Source organism: Rhipicephalus microplus, chromosome X (assembly GCF_043290135.1).
Source record: "Rhipicephalus microplus isolate Deutch F79 chromosome X, USDA_Rmic, whole genome shotgun sequence".
Taxonomy (NCBI): Eukaryota; Metazoa; Arthropoda; class Arachnida; order Ixodida; family Ixodidae; genus Rhipicephalus; species Rhipicephalus microplus.
Window position 1 is genome coordinate 333,604,128 of NC_134710.1, and position 20,244 is coordinate 333,624,371.

Genomic DNA, 20,244 nt, shown 5'->3' on the forward strand with positions numbered 1-20,244 from the left:
GATGACAACGACGACGATGACGACGACGACGACGACGAAGACGACGACGACTTGGCGGGAAACGGAACCGCAATCAAACGAAGGTGAAACTTTCCGCACAAATCTCGAAACGCCTCGCGAAGTAAACAGATGGGAACTGAGTGTAGACAGTTACACGGCAAATACGTATACATCAAAAAATGCACGTCGACCTGAAGCACTCTAACATACAGCCAAGTGCCGACGTTCAAGGACAAGGATACCTGGTGCATGTCCTGGTCGCACCCAACGATCACCCCATGGTGTCTGATGAGCCAGTCCGCATGGGTTTACATGGAGTGCCAGTGAGTCGACTGCGCATTGTATTGTTTTTTTACACCTCGTCCATTCACTAGACAATATCAAGAAAAGTCTCTTCAAGAGTAAGGGGGAAGTTTCAACAGCGTAAAGCTCGAATATTCATTATTATATTATTATTATTATTATTATTATTATTATTATTATTATTATTATTATTATTATTATTATTATTATTATTATTATTATTATTATTATTATTATTATTATTATTATTATTATTATTATTATTATTATTATTATTATTATTATTATTAATAATGTTGTTGTTGCTGCTGCTGAAGTAATCTAATTGTTGGAAGCAAATCAGCAGCACCAGCGAGCAAAATCAATGAACCTTGAAAAACTTTGCGGAGGCCACGGTGGCTCCAAGCATGGATCAGAAAGCCGCTGTTCCGGCCTAGCAGCGAGTGTGTACTGCATTATTGCAAGCGACTGAATGATCCTTCATCTTCTGTCTGATTCCCAGAGCAGAAAAAGGGTGCGTTGTGTGCGCACATTATTCTGCGTTTGACTTCACTGCTGCGAATTCTTCGATGCAATAAATTACTCAAATAATTTAATCACGCTTGCGTGGGCAGGATGCGGTGCTGCCTTGCTTGTATCTCGAAATGTCGGTGACAGAAACGCTACCTCGATGCCGCAAGCAGTGCTACTCCGGCAGTTGACTGTCAACAACTGGTTGCCCGTTGCTGCTTACCTAGAACCCTAGCGCATTCAGCTTGTCGCGTTCGCATCGCAAAAAATATACGCATGATCACCGGTCGTAAACCCTAGAACACCTTGTTAGTTCAGACAAATGAAGCCGCATACGGTCACATATCACAAACTCTCAGGTATGATTGATGCCAGAGGTGTACTGTATACGCAATCTGACACCGTTCTGTGGTTCATGTTCAAACATATCTTTCTTGTGCATGACCTTTAAAATGAGAGAAAAAGAGAGTGATGAAAAGTAAAGGTAGTGAAGTTAACGCGGTACACGTAACCGGTATGCTACCCCGCACAGGGGTGGACAAATAGGTGTGGAAAGAGTAATGTATACAAAGTGGTTCACAGACTACGTGAGAACACTGCTGTACCAATCTTTATTGTGAGGCAAAAAAAAAAAACAACCTCGGCCCGCACCATAAGCATGTAGCAGATAATCTACATTATAAAAGAAAAATGAATAAGGCGGAGCCAACTGAACTTCTGAGGGAGAAGGATGGTGCAAGAGAATCAGACTCCATCCCCAGTCAAACCGGACAAAAATTTAGTTTGGTTCACAATGTTAATCTTGCTTTCAACATGTTTTTGTTAGAGTTAATTTTCAGTGACGAATCTTGCGATGCGCAGCTTAATGGGGCTGTCTTGGAGATCGATCTTGCTTTCCTGTTGGTTGATAGTGAGAGTTTTCTGTTGATTTAAACTTCTTCTTAAATGATTACCCTCTAAAACTAAAAGAATTTTTATTACTGCCCCCCTCCCCCGCCCCATCAGTGTCAAGCTGGTTTGCATATTGGTTTCAATATTTTTTTCTAGTAGCAGATGTGAAGTAGGTACGTAGAGTAAACATTATTGATGTTTTCGTGTCATTTTTTATATATATTGATATTGAGCTGATTTAAAATGCGACAGAATGTCGAGTTGCTTACACTGTTATTGGTTATTAAACTTTTTTTCTTAAACTTCCCAGCTACATTTGCATGATTCTAATTCTGAGGAAGAAAATTTTCAGTTGTGACAGACGGGCCTCGATGGCTGTTATAAATTACCCTTTGAGAACGCAATGTACATAGTTTCCACAATTTTTGCTTCAAATTTCTTTTGTTTTTTTTTCTTCTTTGCTATTTGTTTGTTTGTTTGTATCCTCTAATCCATGGCTCATACCCACTCTGGGGGATTGGCCAAGAGAACATATAGTCTCATATGGACGATAACTGCATTATTGCTTACAACGAACAAAAAAGGGGGAGGGGGTTGGGGAGTTGTATAGTGAAGACAGTATGTTAAAAAAAATAAAGATACCAAAGATTTAGATAGTGAGAAAAAAGAATCAACAACAAAGTAGACACCAATAGCTACCACTTGATTTTAGGAGCTGACCAGACAGCTGGTTTTGCCCAACCCGATTAATTTGGTATGTCACGGATTTATCCAGAATTGAAAATTACTTTTCAACCCGTTTTTTTTTTGGGGGGGGGGGGGTATCTGTTAACGTGTGCTTTATGTTGAAAAACGTTTAGAGTTTTGAATAAAATTACACACCGCATCGAATGCATCTCTGTGGCAATTTCCCAAAACAGAGGCACCAAAACTTAGAACATTTTCTGTGGTTAAATTTAAACCTAGCTTCGCAAATGGAATATCTAAAAGTCGTTTCCTAATTATTGCATAGTTACGACATGAGCCAAAATAATGTTCAATAGTTTCTGATTCTTCGCAGAACGGACAAAGGGGGAAAGTGTCAGACCAGCTCTGTGTAAATAAAAATTTAAGGGGGGGACATGGCACCGGAATCTGGGGATTATAATTTAAAGTTTTATGACGGACTCCACTGGGCTTTCCATGGAAATTTGAGGTGCTGATAATCGGTCCATTGTGTGATATTTTCTAAACTATCTGTAAAAATAGCGAATTTCTTATATCTAACCCCTGATAAGTATTCTAACTCTGTAAGTATTGAAATTACTGGTCCATCGAGTGATGCTCGTGCCAAAGCATCTGCCAATTCATTTAATTGTAATCCGCCGTGACCTGGGACCCACACTAATTTGAGGAGTTTTAAATGCGGCGTGCTAATGTGTGGAACGCTGCTAGGACACGAGATTGTTCAGAGGTTGTCAGAGCTGCACACACCGAAAGTGAGTCTGTTAGGATGATTGCACTGGTCTAGGTCGTAGTAATTTTACGAAGAGCTAAAATAATAGCTACTAGCTCGGCTTCAAATATAGGAGTGAAATCTGGAAGCCTTACTGAAAAAGACCAGCCGAAGAAATCAGACGCAATTCCTACGCCTGCCTTTTCATTGTTGACCGAAGCATCTGTAGCTATTACATTTTTTTGTTTCTGCATGTACCAAGTAATCGTTTAATGTAGTGGTCAAAAATCTAAGAGATTCTTTTTAGGCTTTTTTCTTTTTTTTGTCTTGATTTTCGTTTTCTTTTTCTCTTTTCTTTTCTTTCGTTTTTTTTTGTTCTCGCTCTTTTGTTTTTTTCTTTTATAAAGCAAGGTTCTCGCTTTTTTTCTTTTTCTTTTCTTGACTTTTTTTCTACTTCTTTTTCAATTTTTCTTTTTTCCTTTTTGTTCTTTTTTCTGTTCCTTTTTCAAGATTCTTTTTTACATACTTCTTACAGTTTCAGTTTGACAGCACTGAGCAGATACAACCATTTCGTAACACCAATAATAGTAATTTTTTTTCTTTGTACAATGTGTTAGGAGTCAGGAGCCTTTGCTTTCGGTTTTTTTTTATTATTGAAAAATCTCGTATAGTTCCAATCTCTCCCTCTCCATTTTCTTTTTTAGTATTTTACCCTTTGTTTCATGACTTCATCTTGAGAGGAGTCACGTTTGCAATCTCCCATTTGCAGTTTGCTATGAATACCTTACTGTCCTGTAAACATTTCAGCTCCAATCCAACCTCGCTACCTGTTAGGGTTTTTAAAGAAGCTCCAATTTTGCCGCCGGAGGTACTAAGGGTCTTTTAGAGCTGTTATGCCACCATCTCCTATTCCTGGTCCGCACGCTTCGCTGTGCCCTTATTGACCAGTGTCTGAGGGGCTTCTGAAATCCCACATTGTATTACAAGGGGGTCAATTTTGCTCCTTGCTTTTTTTTTGCATAATTATGCAATAGCTCGAGGTTGCCGTGCCAGGTTGCACCGAATACAACGGTTAGATGGGCTTTTATGCGCTTACCTTTAATCCAGGGGGTCTTATTTCCTCAGTGCTAAGGTGCTAAGAAGTAAGTAGCGGCTGGTGTCTGCACTAGGTTGTGGTGGTTCAATTGCTCCAGAGTTATGGTGTTTATTCAGGGAGGCTTAAAAACCCCTTTGTTGGTCAGGGGATCTAGCTTTCTCCGAGCAACTGTAGAGCAGCTGTGTAGATTTTTGGTTTTTGAATTTTAATAGGTATATTTTCACGCAGTTTCTCACACATTTATTTATCTTACTTTTTTTCTTTTTTTTTATTACGACGAGGCGATATAGATTGAGATTACTGCTTACTCTTGTTTTTTCCTACTCGCTCTAATCCTTCTTCCTTCCTTTCGAAGCATTATTTTAGTGATAACCACTCCTCTTGATTTTTGTATATTATTGTTATTATTATTATTATTATTATTATTATTATATTATTATTATTATTATTATTATTATTCGATTGGGATGCTCTGATTTGCTTTTTTAACTATCTCCTTAATGATTTTTATTTGTTATTTTGTTCCTAATGATCTCTGGTTTATGCTTGTGTATGTTTTGTTTTTAATGTTTCTGTAACTTTTCTTTTTCAATTTTAGTAATTGAACATGAGGTGAGATATTGGTCGAAAGAGGATGCCGCTTGTCCACATTTGCACTTCTCCTCTTCAGTGATGCCGAATTTTCTTAGGTAGTAGGGTAATCGTCCATGTGCTGAGACCACTTGCGTTTTCCAATGTCCCAATAGAATATGGGCCGGTGGGTTGATCACGCTTTTTACCCATTCGTATCAGTATGTTCTCTAGCTCATGCCATTCAGAATTCATCTTTCACAATATTTTTCTTTAAGTTTCTTTTTGATGAAATTTGGTGTGATTAGCACGTCGACATCCTCTACACATATGCATGCTTTTTTAGCAAGTTCATCTGCTATCTTGTTCCTGGTTATTTTTTATGATCTTGAACATATGCTAACGATATGTTGTAGGTTGGTAGTGATAATGTATTTTGTTTGATAGAATAGATGGAATAATTTACGTTGTGAGATTTTCCTAGCCTTTTTAAGACAAATAGGCTGTCTATTATGATTTGATAAGATTTTGAAATATTCATGTTTTTAATTTCCTCCTTTTTTCTCTGATTGCTATTACTTCGGCTTCAAAGTTACTGGAGTAATTTGGTAGTTTAAATAATTTCGTTTCTAGTATAATGCCAGTTTTTCCATGACCACGTACCTTGCTCCGCGCTTGCCATTTTGTTTCGATCCATCGGTGTATATAATAAAATCAGCCTGGATAGGATTCTTGCGACGCTCGATCAGTTTTAGATTCGCAGGATCGATTTCCCACAGGTCAGCGCATAGGGCGTCCATTTGAACATTCTTTTATTATCCTTAATTAGGTAGAGCTCGTTTTCTTTTTCTATTGTTAGTTGAATTGGTGTAATTTTTGTTATGACATGCAGTGCCGTGTTTGGTATTGTTCTGTATCCTTTACATATTTTAAATAAAGGTAACCGTTGAATACTTCTTAACTTCCTAGTTATGTGGCTTTCATTCTAATAGCATAGTGGTGATGCATAGACGATTGCTATTTTGATACCTCGTATGTAGATGCCTCTTAATTGTTTTGTTGACATTCCCCAACTGTTACTTGTGAATTTACCTAATCCTATTGAATTGCTTGTAAGTTCATTAAGATTAGCTAAAAAAGAAAATTCGCTGTCAGACGTTACTACCAATATCTTTATTTCGCTGGATTGTTTATTACTACTGCTGTCCAATTTGATTATAGGTGGTCTATTCTGGTAGTCCTTTCCCAATGTTAGATATATACACTTATCAAGAGAAAATGCTGGTTTGTTTTCGTCACTCCATTTTAGTACTATTTTAAGTGTTTGATTACTCCTTTCCATTTGTGCCCTGGTTTCAGCTGTTACTGCTAAAGTTATATAGTCTGTGAAGACCTGGATTTTTACTCCAAACCGCATTGGTGTATTGAGAATTTTCGCCACTATGATATTCAAAAAATTGGGCTCAATGGTGAACCTTGTAGTGTACCACCAGTTAATAAGAATTCGATTTTTTTTTTTGATGGCAGCTCACATATTATGTTTCTTCTATGCAGTAAGTGTCTAATCAAATTCACTACATATGTATGCATTTTTAATTGTACAAATTCGTTTAATATTCCACTTGGATCTATGCTTCCAAAGGCGTTTTTTTATGTCTAGAAATGTTATAACTACTTTAAGCATGTCTATTTTTGCTCTTTTCACATTTGTTTTTATTGTGTGTAGTACATGTAATGCTGATGTCCTGTAGTAAAGTCGTATTGATTCCGTGGCTAAAGTGTTTTATTGTGAAAATAATGATAAATTCTTTGATACAGTAATTTTTCGTAGATCTTTCCAAATATAGAATAATGGCTGGTCTTATGTTACTTAGATCGTTTTGTCCTTTCTTTGTTTGCTTAGGAAATATAATTATTTCTTATTTTCTCCATGCTCTTGGAAAATTGTTTATTTTAGTGTTGTATTTAATATAAAATGAAACATGTTTTTATGTTTATTATACAGTGTATGTAGAAAAGATGTTGTAATGTTGTCTCACCCTGGTGCTGTTCTCTTTCGTAAACCTCTAATTACGTTACTTATCTCCTCGTCAGAAAATGTTTGTTCCTCGCTCTGGTTTTCGTTATTTAAGTTTCGACTAGATGGTATTTCCTCCTGTGTATTTGCGTCTATATTCTTTTCATTGATTTGTTCGCTTGTGGTAGTGTATAGTGTGTTTATTATTTCTGTTGCTGCTTCTTCTATGTCTACTGTTAAGTGCCCTCTGGCTTTTTCAACTAGGTTTAGTACTATTGGTTGTTTACTCCTGTTTGTAGCAATTTTATATGCAAAGTTAAAAGGATTATTCCTTCTAATCTCTGTACATAATTTTTTCCTAGAACAATCTTTGCTCTCGTTAATATTTCTTTGGTAGATAGCAAATGCTTCATAGCGATGCTTCTTGTATATTTCCCTTCGATCTCGTCTCTAGATTTGTGAAATCTCCTTCTGTGAGCCCTAATTCTTTTCCGTTCTATCACCAACTGTGGTGTCCAACATGTTTTGACTATTTTCTCCAAATTGCAGTGTTTTAATGTTTTCAAATATTTCTTTTTTATTTTCTCTATTTTTTGTATATCTCTAGCAGGACTGAGCTTTCTATCTTTGGTTCAACTACTTTGTCTTACCACATATTTTGTCCTAGCTCCTTTAAAAGTTCAAACTCTCCTAATTTAGTGAGCCTTTTCTGTCTCTTTTCTTTTCTGTTCAATATTTTTATATGTATATATTTATGATCTGATTCACTGGGTACATCTAGGACTTCCCACTGTTCTATGTGCGGAAGATTTAATTGAGTTGTCAATGTTATGTCTATCTAACTACGGCCATTTTTTGGTTTCCAACCAAGGAATGATTCCATAGTTTATTATGTTTATATCGTTTGTATTGATAAATTCCAGCAACTGATTCCTTCATGCATCTGTTATTTTCCACCCCATAGAGTATTCTTGGCATTACAATCTCCTGCTATAAGAATATGTTTTTTAGCATTAGAGTGTATATATTTCTCAATTATTGATACAATGCCTTCAAGTGCGTCCTTAGGACAGATGTAGCAGTTTATAATATTCATTTTATATTATCTCATTTTATTTTTATTATAATAACTCTTTGCGATATATGTACTGGAAAAGCCTGAATTTGTTTATCGTAAATTATGACTGCTGTTTTAGGCGCATCCTCTGTGGCCTATATTCTATCTTTCAGTGAGAAACCAATTACCTTATTCTTTAATGCATAAGGTTCTTGTTATAAAGTTTGTTTTGCTTAACTTCTAATAGGTTGTTTGTTAGTGTTTTAGTAGCCTTAATTGAGTGACCTAAATTGATTTGAACGACTTCAAGTGTTTTAGTGTGTTCAGCCATTTCCCTTGTGCAAGCCATCAAGCTTCGTTAGTTTACTAGTTAAACAGAAGCCATTTCCGACATGTTGAACTAATTAGTTTAGGAGATTAAGTGGTTTTGTTATGCACCAAAAATAAAATAGCTAGGTAAACCCCTGTAATCTCAGTACGAGATATGAATTAAGGTAAATGAAATAATTAGCTAAACCTACTTGGTTAAAGCAATAAAGTGATTGAGTGACGCAATATTAAATAGTATATCAAAGTTTCAATGTTGCTTGTGCTTTAAAAGCCCATTTCTTTCTTCATTTTTTTGTACTGGGATTTGAAGGTGGGCCCTCTCTTTCCCACATCAATTGCGCGATATGAGTTTCTTTCTGTAGCAAACAGGGCACCTTTTTTCTTGCGAACTGTAATATTTTACCAGCCGGCTCTCGGCTCATGTCAGTTTACACAGAATAAGGAAGGCGTTATTGGCAGCGTGTCCCGGACGGCATCCGATGCGCGGTGCGTGAAGTGCTGTTCATATGGCGTTCTTGTTTGCCTTTGGCGTCGATTAATGGCTTCGTATACACATGTCAAGACACAAGGGTGTAGATGAGGGGCGGTGCGCGAAAAGGCAGCAAATGGGCTTGATCTCTAGAGATAAAAATAAGAGTAAACAAGAGAGGATATGAAGAGTCTAAACGCACGCGTCCATCTCATTGCTGACGAGCGCGCGGCTCTCATATCAGAGTACTTCTTGATGCTCGGAAACAAGGTTCTCTGGTGTTGTCTGGGTAACTTAGAATCACGGGCAACACTGCCGTAATTGCAAAAGAGTGTCCAGCGCGTGGGGAGAAAGGAAAGTGAGAGTGAGTGCGCACGTGGTAGACCAGATGCTTCGACAGTGATGCTTACATATTTTAATAGGCACTGCGCCGTGCTTCCTACCGGGCTGCAGAAATTAGGTGCCTTCTTTTTCTTCTAACCACTACCACCACCTGTTTTAAGGAGAGACGCGTAAATTAGGAGCTCGTTTGCTTTGTTAGACCCTATATTGTTTAGAAGTAACAAAGAGAGAGGGACAAAGGAAAGACGGGGAAGTAAACCAGAAGAAGACTCCGGTTTGCTGCCCTGTACTTAGGAATGGGCAAAAGGGGTGTACAAGAATCCAAGAGAAGGATAAGAGGTTGTTGCACTAGGGACAAAAATGTACTGGTTCGAGCACTGTCCGAACAGTACAGGGAGCAAAGTTGTCCGCGAACATTCACAGTTTGACTCTAAGTCCGGTTGCTTGCAGGAACAGCAACAACGCCTTCAGAGCAGCTCATGATGTAGACCGGGTAGGCCAGGGCCCCAGGATTTTGTTCTCTGTCAGGGGGCGGTTGAGAGGGTTACTCTTTCGCAGTTAAAGCGGGTACAGTCACAGAGAAGGTGTGCAACTGTTTCACTGCGCCTGCACACTTCACATGACGGGCTATCAGCCATTCCTATCAGAGATGTATAGGCATGTGACGCCACCCCAAGCCACAGACGGGCCAGCAAGGCAGTGTCACGCGCAATAAGCTGTGCGGGAGACGTATAGCTGGAGTTCAGATTCAGAATGTGCAGCCATGCACTCGCGAATATCGGTAAATGCCGCAAGTTCAACGTTAGACGATGGGCTATTGGCCGCGAGATCAAGCGGAGTCGCCGCCTGGCAGTATCCGGCCGAAACGGTGAAGTGTGGATTGCTCTTTGCGTCGTCTGCAAGCCACGACGTGTTTCTATGTGCGCTTACGTCATGCACGTTCTCATAGAGTGCTTTGTCCAGTCATGTCAGCGCGAGCGTAACTGTTTTTACGTATTCTTGAAACGACGTACGAAAGCTTTTGGTTTTGCTTGGCTGCTATTGTATTGTGATAATATCGGTGAGTGCATCTCTCCAGAGTGCTGTTTGTTGTCGTAGTATCCTCCTTTCACCAGAATAATTTTAGAATGGGTGTCACTTTTTGTTTCAAGCAAATCGCAAAATGCTCTTGGCATCCTCCATAACATCATCACTAATAAATGATGTGTGAATGCACGCAACGTTTTATGGCGTTTATGTAAAAAAAAGGGAGGGGGGCTCTAGGTCATGCGCTTGCGCGCTGTTGGTTGGTGTACAACCACGGCACTGTAGTTTTTCGATTATGCGACGAGCCTTAGTTGTGTTTATCTGGCTATGGTACCACTACATAAAAATATTACTGTATTTCTATGTAATTATTACTACCACATAAACTGTGAGACTTGACTAGTTAACACTGTACTCAAAACATAGTTACCGTGCGCAACCGTGTGCTTAGTTTTAGGAACACTTTTGTAAAGAGCCTAGACGTCTAAAATAATTCAAACTACACGCCTTATATGTAATGTCATATGATTTCAGTGAATAATTAATCTTTTTTACATTGTTTTCAGCGTTTTTGTGGCATTGTCAGTGACCGACGGAAGGCAGTTTCATTGCCCCGCCGCAGTGGTCTAGTGGCTAAAGTACTCGGCTGCTGACCCGCAGGTTGCGGGATCGAATCCCGGCTGCGGCGGCTGCATTTTCGATGGAGGCGGAAATGTAGGCCCGTGTGCTCAGATTTGGGTGCACGTTAAAGAACCCCAGGTGGTCGAAATATCCGGAGCCCTCTACTACGGCGTCTTTCATGATCATATGGTGGTTTTGGGACGTTAAACCCCACATATCAATCAATCAGGCAGCTGTCAATCAAGGCAGCAGCAAATCAAGGCAGCTGTCATTTTTTGTCTGAAAAAAACATGCTTGTCCCATTAACCACGCCTTTGTTGTAGCACTGTCATGCACGTAGTCCATCGATAAAAACTTTCTGCTGAACTCTTGTATAAATTTCATTATATTCTTACTGGTGCAAGAACATGTGCGTACACTTGGTAAACGAAGTGTAGCGCAAGCGCCATCAGACACTAAGCTTTCCTGGATTAGCTTATCGACTGTCTCACATTTCATGGTGAACTTAAGAAGAGAAAAAAAAATGAGGCACCCTTAAGCTTCGCCTTCAAGAGTTGAACGCGATAGCGAAATCCGACCCTTAGTCCACCCTTTAACCGCTAAGTGCATACTTATTCGTATGTTTTGTTACATACACACGCACGCACACAAACACGCACACAAGACCAGCGCACGCTATTATCGCCGAATGGGCTTGTTTTCGTCGTGACACTTGTCGAACACAATGCATTAAAGGGGCCCTTAAACACTTTTTCAAGTAACCATGGAATGATTTCACTAGAAGAGCTTATTGCCTCACAAATTCAACGCCGCAAAAGTTTCAAGAATTCATCGAGTGCGAGTGGAGTTACGAATATTTGTCGCATGCTGCAAATGCATCATCTCTTCTCTCGTCCTGACGAAAGCGCGGGAAGCTAAGCAGAGAGGGGTGGCAGGGCAAAGAAACTACCGTGCGTCGTGACCTTGAGCACTTTTTTCTTCAAATGCGTGGCTTCGTCGGTGTGATCGCGCGCGCACGCGTGGACAAGAAGCGGTCTCCCGCGGCTATCTCGGTAACTTCATTTTTCGATAACAGACGCACAGACAATTTTTCGTTCACAACCAATGGGGCCGACGCCAGCGGTGGGTGTCCTGCGACACGAGCTCTTTAACGCTATCGCACTAAAATCATATGCGTATAAGGGGCGAACGGTGGTACTGAACGAATTGCACAGATATACAGGCTTTCTACGATCCTTCTTTCTCTCTTTTTTGTAGTATGTAGATGACAAAAATATAGATAAGTAGTTCAGACACGCTACATCAGTCCGTAGCAGGCGGAACACAAGCTAAGCACGTACAAACAACAGAGCAGAGGCGTGATTAACAGCGAAAGCGTGAAGAGAGTCACCCAGGGCGAGCATCCCTATGAAAGGCAGAATGCGCTTTCCTCGCGGGTCATGTCAACGTTGCATAGGCGTCGTGCACCAGTTCAGTAGAGAATAGCGCAGATATTAACAGTAAATTTTAGTCAACGCATTTTATCCGCCGACGATCGGCTCAGACCGCACGCAACGAAACGCCGCTGCGTGCATTTATATACGCGCCGCCGACCACCTATACACACTTGTGCGGGACGGTGCTGCCACCTATAGCCCGATCTCGCCGCGAATAACAGACGAAGTTCTTTTGCCGCGTCGGATCTTGAAAGAGTTATGGCGACATGTGCACTGCTGACACCGTCATTGGCGGATCGGCCAGCTGCGTCCGCTTAGTCCTTGCCCTGAATGGCTCATGGACTAGGCAGCCACTGTAATATTACTCTGTGCCCCTTTTTTAATTGCTTCGTGGTGGACATGCTTGATTTTCACTATGTCTTGCTCATGCGAGCCATGACGTAAAGCGAATGGTGGACTTTAAAGGGCAGCTTTGCTATCGCAAATTATGAAGCACGAATTAGGTGTCTGCGCTATAAAAAACTGAACCGAAGCACAGGGGGCTACTATTTGAGAAGCTGTAGTTGAGGTTCCGTGAAACATTTTGAGTCGCAATGAAATGGATCTTGCTAGGATTATTACTGCGGTGGTCGTGCATGTAGCCATAACTGAACCATCCATGTAAATATGCGTAGCGTAATAACGAGAGCGAGGATACAGCTTTGCTGTTCCGAAAAGTGTACGAAGGTTTATAGTCATCACACACTCTATTTTTCGTTTGCTTTAAGATTGATACATCTGACCATCTGCCTCCTGCGACGTGTGCCGCCTCGTCAAAACGATTGCTTCAACGCTAGATTTGTCACTGATTGAAGTTCAAATTCCATTTTGTTTTCTCTCGGAAACATCTCGTACCTATCACTGTCTTTCTTTCGTTTTAGTGCGCTCTCTTAAGTGTTAATTTTTTTAATGCCGTTTGATTGCAGGATGAATCACCATCTCGTACGTATCAATGTCTTTCTTTCGTTTTAATGCACTCTAATTAGTGTTAAAAATTTTAAATGCACGTTTGATTTCAGGAAGAACCACTTTGTAAAGTCTTGTTTTTCCCAGGTGATGCAAATGGACTGGTGTAGGTTCTCGCCGGGATGATGCGACATTCAACAAAAAATAGTTATAACATGACAACGTCAGCGCTAGAGCTCCTTGTGCTTTAGAATGGGGCTGTACTCGGCATGTAAGCCATGGGGAATGTGGTCACATTTGAAGGCAGCATGCCGAAACTAGGAAGTAAAAAGACTGCGATTCAATACACGAGATACTTCATATACATATAATCACTTCTACAAAACTTTGGTGTAGTCTAAAAATCATTACACCATTTAATACACGTTTCATTGTTTTCCCAATTCGATATTACACCATGGCCCACGAAACACTCTGCTTGTCCGAATGTACGTCCAAGGTGTTTCAGCTGGCGCTTTAAAAATTTCCTGAAGCTTACGGTGTCCGAAGAAATGAGAACACACCTCCAAACGTTGACCGTAAGATGCTGTGCACATCCAAAACTTAATAATTAATCGTGTAAATCAGTTCTCGAGTAACGAAGATCTCTTAATGTTTAAATACTCACTTTCTCGAACATGTTGGAATACAAGTCAAGCAGAAGACCGTCTGTAGCGAGTATTGCTTTCGCATCAATCCCTGCCATTGGTGCATCGGGACTCCATTATTCGATGCAGCTTGCCATTGTTGGCGAAGTTCAACACGAATTTAGTGGCACCCTGTCGTTGTTTGTTCTGAAAGGCTGAAGTCACAGTCTTGCGAGCTACATGAGGAAGTTTCACAAAGCCGGATTCAGAGTTTCAAGCTGTAACAAGGCGTCCACAACGGGTGAGCGCAGCGTCTACAGAAGCCGTCTGGTCGGACGGTTCGCTACCACGCAGACGTGCTTGAACCTTAAAACAGTCAAGGCTACGTTCTAGAAACTCCTAAGCAATGCTGTGCATTGCACAAAAAGTTTGCAGTGGCTCTGCTAAGATACTGAGGATTTTTTCCCGCACTTCGCTTCCTCTGAATGTAAAGTTATTGACGTTGCAAACATATGGGACGACTAGAAAAACTGCAAGCTGGGTGAAGGCAAGTTTTGCGCTTCTGACACGTGCCGTCTACCGATTTTGCAATTCTCTCTTGGTAGCACGACTCCCGGAGTCGGAAGCCAGTGACAGCTTCGGCAAGATATATATGACGCAGCAGCAACACTTCGTGAATTACGACGTCTGTGCACATGTAAAAGGGCGCTATGAATGTCAGCTTGCACAAAGGAAACACGAACAACGCCAAACGCAAGCGACGGTTTCACTTTACCTAATAATTCCAGGACTTGTACAGCTCAGTTTCCGCAAGTTCAAAAGAAAAGCTTGGCAGTTTTTCAGTCGCTCATGCACCGCGACATGTTCAAGCAGACTATCTGGGATCGGCAATGTTTTGAAGCGAAGGGTGGTGTTGCATAAAGCCGACACAGCGAGGGCTGCATGGCGAATCGGAAGGGGAAAGAAAAAAAAGGGGGGGGGGGGGGCCTTTGCATGCAAAAAGAAAAAAATTAGCGAATCGACAATAACGACTTAAAAACTGGAATAGAAATCATGTTCAAATTCAGCACGTACGTTCCAAGGTTGCAATTTTTAAAATTTGAATACAAGCAAGAAAGAACGAATGAATAAACTTTATCAAAACTTCCTTCGGGCGAGGCCGGGGAAGAGGTTATTAACTCCTGTCTCATGCCACCCTCCATCGATGATGATGGCGGTGCCTAAGATGGCAATTTTTTTTTCAATTGGACTTTTCAACGGCCAACCTTCTCACCTGGCTTGCAAATGTATACATCAGTGTTGTTCACCAACCAGCGTTGAATGTCGTGCAAGTGTTCATGCATTGTTCGTGAGCTGTTCATCATAAACGTTGGGAAGCGTTGGGGGGAGGGCGGCATGACGTGCTAAGGACTGCAGCATAGTGCCTCGTGGACCGCTTTTTGTGCACCCCTGCTACAAACAATAGACCAGCCATCTGATATTAAAAGTTTTTGTTTAGTATTTAATGTCCAGAGTAGAAAGGACTGGCAAAGTAATAATATTTTCTCTCACTCAACAGCTAATACGTAATGCTAAGAAGCTCATAATTCAGTGTCCCGGCTTGCCTTCCTCCAATTCACTATGATGCCAAGACATGAGGTGTTGTCACGGGCACGAGAAAACGAATTTTTCTAGGAAACAGCGCTTGAATGCCATGGTTCTAACCTGCAATTTCTGCTGCTGCTCGCACATAAGACGTCTCGCTCTTGGGATATACCGATATAGAGTGCCCAGATTTAGTTTTTTTTTTTTTTTCACAACTCCCATGATCTTTCGAGGCCGGCCTGCGCGGTATAGAAACGTACCCGTGTCGCCTTTATTTCGTTGTGCCTTAAGTATTTCCCTCTGCAGAATGGCAAATGCGTACCGCACCGGAAGCTCCAGCGTCGTCTCAAGAGGAAACGAAGTGGTCAATTTTTTTACACAGCAGGAAACGTGACTGATGCCCTCAGAGACGCGTGACAAACAGGGCGCCTTGGATAGAAGGTACATGTCCTTGAAAACACACTACTCGGCTACTGCGGAAGCTTGAAAACCACTTTTTGCAGATTAGTTTCTGATAATATAATCCACTTTTCAGATGAGGACAATAGTTCGATTGCATGGATGGAAAAGCCGATACAATAACTATTTCCAATAGTTCCAAAGCCATCTATACAAACCCCTAGAAACAATGCCTAACTTGCCGTCAGGGGTTTCAAGGGTGAAAGCGCGTGTTTATAAAATATGCTCAGATAATTGTTAACAATATCTGTGACATTTGTTAAGCGTTCCTTCCTCCAATCATCTATGTGTAAAAATTTTATTCATCAAATTATTAAATAACAGAAAAAAAGAAACAGAATGGAAACTTAAAAATTGCCCCGTATCTGCATATTACACCGCAAATGTCGTCGAAAGACGATAGTCTTGCGTCTGGAGTGAGTCAACAAAATGTTTATTTGATGTTCTGCCCAAGAAAATCGGTGAATGGAATTCTGGAGGCGCTCTGTTAGAGTGCCTCGAGCGTGCTGCGGAACCTGCGGCGTGCAACCTGTGGCGTGCGGTGCGTTCTTCGGAGGGACAGCGTTACACAGGCTAGTCAAAAAGCTGCTTCACATCTAAAAATTCAGTGCTGCTTTCTGATGCTTGACTTTACAGAAACTCAAAGCTTCGTTCATAAAGGCTGTTTCCTATTAGCTTGGTGTGCGGCTTCTATTGCTGTTGGAATTATTCCCACAGCCGCCCTAACTAGCAACACTATAGCGTGTGACCTAATCTTGTGTTTGATATATATATATATATATATATATATATATATATATATATATATAACTCAAGACCTTTGTCACTCTCGCAAACACCTTTCAAGGTGAGAGGGACGCGGCAGCAACGAATTTGAACGGCTATGTTACTCATCCTATATATATATATATATATATATATATATATATATATATATGTATATATATATATATATATATATGTATATATATATATATATATATATATATGTATGTGTGTGTGTGTGTGTGTGTGTGTGTGTGTGTGTGTGTGTGTGTGTGTGTGTGTGTGTGTGTGTGTGTGCACGCGTCGCTATATAAACCGTGAACCGACTTATGTGGGTGTGAGGGCTTCGCTTGCAAATATAGTACACATAGCGTTGTATTTCACAGCAGCATAATTCACGTCATCTGCTTATTGAACTCTTTGGTGCTATGGTTTTGGTTTCACTTTTGAATTTATTTTCATTATGCCACAATATTTACGGCAGGTCTTTTTTTTTATCTCGAAATATGTTATCGCTTTTTCACATAAAGAACTATAATTATCCCATCTTATTTCACCACCTAACTTCACCATTTAAAAAGTTATTCTACTTAACTTTCTTAATTACTGTCTCAAATGATGTCTTGAACTATGATAAGTTGTGTAATATATATATATATATATATATATATATATATATATATATATATATATATTAAGTTGTGTAAGATAAAGTAATTCTGGAAACAGCGAGCAAAAGTTTTCAACATTCTATATGTATTTCATGCATGGAATACTGTGTATCAAACAGGTATAACTGTTCTCCGTGGTGATTCTTCATTGCTCTCAAGCTATCTAGGTTCGAATCGCTGTGACATTACGAATATTCCTCACACTCTAAAAAAATATCGAGTAAAAAGGGTGTCTTTTTGTCCCACAACAATAATCGTCATCAGGCTTGCGTGCGCTTCCTTTCTTGAAAACTCGGCGCTGGCCACTTTCCTATCGAGAATGCAATGTAACCCTGATAATGGGCATGTCGATCGTGACCGGAATGTAGCGGGCGCGGGGCGATAGCGCAAGGATGGAACGCAATATCATCATCATCATCATCATCATCATCATCACCATCATCATCATCATCAGCCTGACTACGTCTACTGCAGGACAAAGGCCTCTCCCATGTTCCGCCAGTTAACCCGGTCCTGTGCTTGCTGCTGCCAGTTTATACCCGCAAACTTCTTAATCTCATCTGCCCACCTAACCTTCTGTCTCCCACTAACTAGCTTGCCTTCTCTGGGAATCCAGTTAGTTACCCTTAATGACCAGCGGTTATCCTGCCTACGCGCTACATGCCCGGCTCATGTTCCTTTCCTCTCCTTGATTTCAACTATGATATCCTTAACTCCCGTTTGTCCCCTAATCCACTCTGCTCTCTTCTTGTCTCTTAAGGTTACACCTACCATTTTTCTTTCCATTGCTCGCTGCGTCGTCCTCAATTTAGGCTGAACTCTCTTTGTAAGTCTCCAGGTTTCCGCTCCGTAGGCAAGTACCGGCAAGATACAGCTGTTATATACCTTCCTCATGAGAGATAGTGGTAATCTACCTGTCATAATTTGAGAGTGCTTCTCAAATGTGATCCACCCTATTCTTATTCTTCTAGTTACTTCAATCTTGTGGTTCGGCTCTGTGGGTATTACCAGCCCTAAGTAGACATAGTCTTTTACTACTTGAAGTGCACTATTACCAATCTTTAAGCTCTGCTCGATAGATGACGCAATTAGATGGCGATTATTGTTGTGGGACAAGAAGACACCCTTTTACTCGCTCTTTTTTTAGAGTGCATGGTGACATGACACCATTCACGGTTACATAATTAATGTCAAAGCGACAGTGATTGTCATGGTGTGAACTCGTGATGTCCACCGAGGCCTTTCTCTTTAGCTTTAAAAATGCATTTATAGGCACCTCCCGCAGTGCCAACATGGCTTTCCTTTACACTCAATTCTGGTGCTATCACTTGACGTTTCATTGAAGCGAAAGTGTGCCCCTCATGAACAAAATAAAACAGTTTTAGGTTCCGAACATCGCTTTTGAAAGAGCTTACGGGTTCTTTCGCACTTACGACTGAAATATCGCCGTAGTGCGAATGGTACGGGATAGATGCGCAGCGGTCGGTGGCAGAGGGTTAGATTTCGGTGGTTTCGCAAAATTGTCAGGTATCAAAGAGAGGTCAAAGTAGACTCCCTAACGAACGAATTACTCAGAACAATTTCACCGCGAGGTTCGCCTGACATTCAGCTTAACATGGATAGCGCTACACGTCAAATAACACGCCCCGTGCACGTATACGCTCTTACATACCACCCTTGCGAGCACATTCAGTACGGTGCAACCGATACAGATATTTAGGTAATACTGCGATACTGTAGCCTTTCAGGAAAATGAAAGCGCCTGCAGTTTATCACTATGACGATGACTCGGTGCCTACAGACAGCATGACAGGTTCTGGAGAAAAGAAGGTCTATGTTAACACAAGAAACAAGAACTGCTAACCAGGTGTGTTTAAAAAAGGCGTCTGAATAAGGGCTAAACTACAATCTAGCCGCCTTCGTAGTGTTCTGTCAGGCATTACTACATATAGGGAAGCGCAAAGAGAGGTCACTGAGCTATTTTGGGTCCTAACCAATACAACGCTAGAAAGCTACCAAATAGCCTTGCCACTGAGGTCTAGTGGATAAGGTACTCGGTTGCTGACTGACAGGTCGCGGGATTGAATCCCGGCTGCAGCGACTGAAATTTCGATTGAGTCAAAAATGCGGTAGGCCCACGAGCTTAGATTTGGGCGCACGTTGAAGAACCTCAGTTGATCGAAATTTCCGGGGCCTTCTTCTACGGCGTCTTTCATACTCATATTGTGGTTTTTTGGACGTTAGGCCCACACACCAATCAATCAAAGGTCTCAAATAATAAATAGATTGGCATAATAAAATTCACTTGAAACATAAGGTGCACTGTGGTCCGAACATAAACTAATATGCCGTCACCACAGGGAGTATAGAATATCAGGCTTCATTGTTTTTTGAGCTGCACGTTTGGCTGGAATTTTGTTTTTATTGCCATAAATTTCCATTTCAATCCCAATGCACCATCTGATCTTCTTTTCGCCGAAACTCACAACGACGTTGCAAAAAAAAGAAAACCTCACGCCCACTACCCTAAGCAGCTGGCCGGTGTCTATTAGCGTGCAGTGATTAAAACAAAAAGGTCAACTTTAGGCTGAAACGCGAAGCCAAGGCCTCTTCAAAAAGCTTTCGACACTCCATGAATGCCTAGCATGCTCGACCGGCGAGTCTCATTACCAAATCTCCAGAAGGTCAACGCGAGGAAGAGACTGATAGAAATACCGGCGTAGCCGAAAGGTATCCGCGTGTCTTTTTCCTCGCTCGTGCGTCTTCCTCCTAAGTCGTCACACACGTCCTCGGGGCTCCGTAACAAGCACTGACCTCCGCGCGCGAACGGGCCGCCGCTCTCCGTCAGAAGTGGAATATTATTCTATTCGTGCCTGGCTTCACGTGTGCGCGCACGATCAGCCGGACGGTAACGGGCACGTGCCCAATCCCCTCCCTCCCACCGAATCATCGCCACACCATGCTTACGCTTGGCATCACGCCGCTTTCACCACCCCCTTCTCCCTACTCCTGTACACCAACCGCGTATCTCTCACTCCACGCGACATCCAAAGAGTTCACCCACGTCACGTCAACCCCCCCCCCCCCCTCC